This window comes from Copadichromis virginalis, linkage group LG3, assembly GCF_057382275.1.
Source record: "Copadichromis virginalis isolate Kocher_CV1m ecotype Utaka linkage group LG3, C_Virginalis_male_GT1.1, whole genome shotgun sequence".
In the NCBI taxonomy this organism is placed as follows: Eukaryota; Metazoa; Chordata; class Actinopteri; order Cichliformes; family Cichlidae; genus Copadichromis; species Copadichromis virginalis.
Genome location: NC_140620.1, coordinates 60,945,870 through 60,951,198, shown reverse-complemented (window position 1 = coordinate 60,951,198; position 5,329 = coordinate 60,945,870). Strand labels below are relative to the sequence as shown.

General features: G+C 36.5%; 1 long non-coding RNA gene across 1 annotated transcript; it reads left to right on the top strand.

Moving 5' to 3' along the window:
* The first annotated feature begins 1,004 nt into the window (after window positions 1–1,004).
* LOC146716446 (uncharacterized) lies at window positions 1,005–4,863 on the top strand. Its single transcript, XR_014919178.1, has 3 exons — window positions 1,005–1,157; window positions 2,262–2,397; window positions 3,672–4,863. It is a non-coding gene; the product is annotated as an uncharacterized LOC146716446 (long non-coding RNA).
* The last annotated feature ends 466 nt before the right edge of the window (window positions 4,864–5,329 follow it).

Genomic DNA, 5,329 nt, shown 5'->3' with positions numbered 1-5,329 from the left:
TATTCTGCTGCAAACAACTAATGAGAACATTTTATGAAAGCTTTGAGTGTCCATCAGGATCCTGTAGAAACAGCTTCCATGTCAAAGATCAATATTCTGAATTCTGTTTTGAAAGAAAAAGATTTCTAGAAAATTCTCTAAAGAATTCACCATCTGTTTTGTTTTCTAAAACAGATGGTGTTTTAGAAGCTACCTCGTTTCTCCACCGGTTTTTCTTTATTTTTTTAAGGAGGTCTGGTTTCCCCACCAGTTTTTTAATTATTCTAAGGAGGTCTGGTTTCTTCGCCAGTTTTTAAGGAGGGTTAAGGATGGTTGCTCCACCGAAAGGAGGTTTTTCCTCTGCCGCTGAGGGCGTTGAGTGTTTGGTTTATCCACCAATATGTAAGGAGGATAGAGCTCTCATTGGTGGGTAAACGCACGTGTGAGCGAGTGCGGGCCAGACGTGGTCTGTGTGAGTGTGACTGATTGTTGTCTTGTAATGGGGAATAAACTGGGTAATTCTGCCTTGAAAGGGGATGGAATACATTGCAAAGTATTCACTGGGCAGCACGTAGTATGTAGATCATTGAAGGAAGAAAGTAATGAATTTGTGCACAAAGCAGATGGAACAGTGAGTGTGACTGTGTCTGACGTCACTGTGTGTGTGAGACACAGAGAGGTGTGAAAGACAAACATCCAAACTCAGCCTGCAGTTCTGTTCTGTGATTCTACATTTGACTATCCGTTGAGTTTGGTGTGCACTTCTGCTTTGTTCAGATGCATTTAGATACATCACCTCCACTCTGGGTGGCTGTAGCTCAGGTGGCAGAGCAGGTCAGCCACTAATCAGAAGGTCGGTGGTTCGATCCCAGGCTGCACCCTGGCTGCATGCCAAATATCCTTGGGCAAGATACTAACCCTGTGTTTGCCTACTGGTGGTGCACTGTAAAAAAAAATCCGTAAAAATACAGTACAATCTACTGTATAAATGTGAAGCAATTTTCCGTATTAGTCATTTACAGGTATTTTTCTGTATTTCTCAACTACTGCAATGCATTGTGGGAAAAAGAACCTGAAAAGGAGGGAAAAGTAAGCGCAAGAGCAGCCATTAGGCTTCTTTCAGGCTTCATCTGGATTTTGGATTCTGAAGTTGGAGAAACTGCCTTCAAATTTCTGTGGTAAGTATTAAAACTTATGTTTCGTTTTATTAAAATAATGTTTTTCAAAAGACTCCGTGTTTTTATTTAGAAAGAATTGTTAATTTATTTGTTAACTGGTTTCGGCTGTCTCCAGACAAGTCAGGAATATTTTGCTGACTCATTTTTTAAAATAATTGTTAACTTTATTTTAGTTAATGTTAAAATAATTTTTACTGTGATACCACCAGTTTTGCCCTTCAGTGGCTGAACCAGTTTTCATAAATATTAAAGTTAGCTGTCTGTGTCTCTCTGGGTATTACACAGCTGTGACTGCTAACTAGCTAATTAGCGAAAGTCAGCGATGTGGATAACTGGGAAAGTGAGAACTTCATGGTTCTAGAAATTATTCTAGGACTCTAATAAGTACTGTATCAATACCTGTGTTTTACAGTTGGCTCTACTGTACACTTTAAAGGGTTTCAGGCAAAGTTACACTAACCCTAGTTTAAGCCTCAGACCTTCCTGGCTGACGCTAGCAAATGCTAATGTTAGCCTCTGATTTGGGCTGCTAAAGTAAATACTTTTAGCTAGCTGACCAGCATAGATTATTTCGGTGGTTAACAGACTGTAGTGGTAAAATTATTGAAAGTATAGTTTCACCTCAGCACATTTACAATTACAGTATGTCTATTTTGTAGCACATAGAAATGTTTAGTTAATATTTACAGACAGACACATTTTCCCTGTAACTGTGTTTTTACTCCAACATTTGTTGAAAATGTAATTTATGAAATGCTGAGCAGCATTTCTTGTATGTGGAATATTTTTGTCACCCCACTGTGCTAATGTGATTAAATACTAAAAATTATTACTAAAAAAATTCAATAATAAATCAATAATAACTATTTCTTGATTGAACTATAATGTAAGCGCAGTGCTGGTGTGCAGGGGCTCTATATGCCTTGTCTATATCAAGCTTTTAGCCAAATATAAGCAGAGATATTTGTATCTTTCTTAAAAATCCAGATCCTTACAGATTATTTGAGAAATGGATCAACAGCTATCACTACTTGAAGCACTTTAAGTCCTGCAGTGGAAAAATATCCCTTATTTCACCTTTGATCACACACTTTGGTTTTCCAGTGCAGAGCAATGGCCAAGAAAAGGAAAGACTTCCCCGAGTGGAAAAAAAAGATGAAGATACAAGCTGGTGATGATCCAGAGCAGCTGGTCTCAGGAAATGAAGAAAAACCCTGATCACCTTCTCTACAAACACAAGGTGAGTTTAATGTTGTGGTTGATTTAGTTTTTCAAGGTATGTATGTTACTTTAATTATAAACTGCTTTTGTTGCAACAGAATGGTGTTATGTGTATGCAACTCTACGTGAATTATAATCCTTTGTAGGGCTGCGTGATATGACCAAAATCTCATATCCCAATATAAGACGTATCTCTCCTGATACACACAAAATAGTGCATTTTCTGTAAATTCTGTGATTCTCGGGCAACTCGACTTATGTGAAATGTTTTCAGTTGGGCGTCGTGTACCTGGAGTCGAGTGTTTTGACCGATGCATGAAACTATACATTTTTAGACAAGAGTTTAAATGGCCGCCATTTTCTTTCTGAGTATTTATTACACGGCGTGCTGCAAGGAAAAGCCTGTTCTAACGTTTGAGTCTAAGGATTATTTTGAGCACCTGACGACTCTTTTTTGCTTTTCATTCGTAAACTCTCTCGAAACTCTCTCATGTGATTCTTGTGTAGGTGGTTAAAGAGGTTTGTCGTGTTCGAGTGGTGGTGGGGACCAGTTTGTGGCATAATTTGCATAGTACAGTTTTCTGGGGCGTGTCAGACTTTTCATAACCAAACCATGTCCATGCTACAGAGGTAGCCCCTCATTTAACAATAAGGTCCTCGATTTCTTTTGACTGGTCCTTCTGGTTCTGCCTCATCCTTGCTGGCCATGCTGGTATTCTCTGTGCCTTCATCTGCGTGGTGACTGTAAGCGCCATTTATAGTTACTTGATGTTTTTATTTGAGGTCATTTGTTTGATGCATATTCTGAAATTTTATGTTTGAGAATAATGTATATCATTTCAGTTTAGTTTGAAAAGTCTCAACAGAAACTTAAGCTTTATTGTGAAAGGTTTACGTGGAAAATAAACAAGCGGACGGCGGAGCCACACGATGGTTTTATCCTCATTGTTGGTAACGAAAGTACGCGTAAAAACAGTCACTTGTCCGTCCATAGTGTGGTTATTTTAAGTATAAGAGAAGGAGAGAACTTTAAGAAATAATATAGCAACTACAGTGACCATCAAAACCATGAAAAAAATATTGCCGTAAACAGTTTATTTTGCAACACCACAAAACAAAGAATAGTGTATAATATGAAACGATAGACATTTTTATATCGTAATCTGATATATATCGTCATATCGCACAGCCCTAATCCTTTTTTTGTTTATGTTGTTTATGCTCTAGGTAAAAAAAAATTATAAAAATACAAACTTTTTAAAAATGTCTTGTTGTTTCTCTTTTTTTCCTCAGAATAAATTGCGACTAGTCTCAATGGCTGACACGGAGGAGCAACACAGCGACACGTTAACTCCGACTGCTGCAGTTCCTGTATGAACTGAGCAACTCTTAAAATCCAAGGAAAAGCTGTGTGTATTTTACTTAAAGCTCAGATGGACCTTGATGTACTAACATGTAGGCTGCATTCAGGACTTTGTCACACTGTTATATGAAGAGCGGTAACAAGACTTTGTAGTAATTTGTCTTACTATTGTCTTATTTGTTGTGATTTAGGGTCTGTGCGCACAAGCAGAGGTTTTTGTTTGTAACTGTAACCTCGTTTTCAGAGCCTTGTCTAACATTTAATGGTCATGAAATATGTCAGACTTTTTCCTCTACTTAACCAGCTTAGAGAATTTGAACACCGTGGAGAAAAAGGTGTGCATTAAGGATTTTGAACTATGATGTTTAAGTGTTGTCACTGCTGAGGATTCGTGGACACAGATCCTTATTCACTATGCTGCTGTTTACAGTTTAACTTTTCATCAGAACAAGCACTTCTAATTGTACTTTGCTCCTCACTGACAAAACAAGTCCCGTAAATACACTTTTATCTTTAAGTTTGGGACAGTAATCTGTCTTAATTTATTATGTGTTGTAGTTATCATATGGGGAAAAGTCCTGTGGTTATCCATCAGTCCTGTTCGAATAAACCCAAAGTTCAGGAACATCTTCTTCAGATTTGTTCAGTTGTATTCATGTGGCACCACTTAAACAGTCAACAAATTTTGACTCAAGTATGTTATATTGTAACGTAAAGAGCCCAAAGAGTTAATCTCAGACAAATGTTCACACAAATGTGAATTACATTCACTTCATTAATGAAGTGAATGCAATTCAGTAATCAAAGGTGTTTGGCTATAACTGACTACATGTGTATACTGTATCATAAGTGGACAGAGATGGATGTAAACCACACCTTAACCATTTGGCTGAGGCAAAACTACCACAAGGCAGTGATTCTAACTCAAAGGTACTCTGGATATTATTAAATGTGAACATGTCGTTAAATATGACATTTTTTGTTTGTCAGGTGTCCTGTTTGAAGAAAACACTTGGTAGCCACTTGAATGAATGTAAATAAACACATTTACATGAGGGCAACCTGATTTCAAGGTAATAAAAATGCTCAAATTTGAAAGCTTGTGAGTTATTTTGTTCATGTATCAGCTGTTTAGTAGTTTTATGACAAGATGGATGCTGTCATTATATTTTAGTATAGTGTTTGAGTTAAGGAGAATAAAAGAATATTTAATATTAATTGTACCAATGTTGTTGTGTACGAAGCACAAATTAATTTAAGTTTTAATTTATGAATTTTTGAGTACATGGTGTACTAGGTTGTAATTGCATAGAAATGTACGTTTAAGGATATAAAGAACTATATTTAATGAGTTACAGTGAAAAGAAGTGCTTGGAAATAGTAATATAAACAGAAATGTCAATTTTTCTATTAACGGAAAATATCAGTTAATGATACAGAAAATATACTGTGAATAAACGGAATTTTCTGTTTTATAGCTGAAGGAAATGTCCGTAAATAGTACAGAGAGTATACTGTAAATCTACAGAATTTTCCCTTTTATCATTTACAGAAAGGTCCATCAAACCTCCGTAAAAAAACAGAAAAT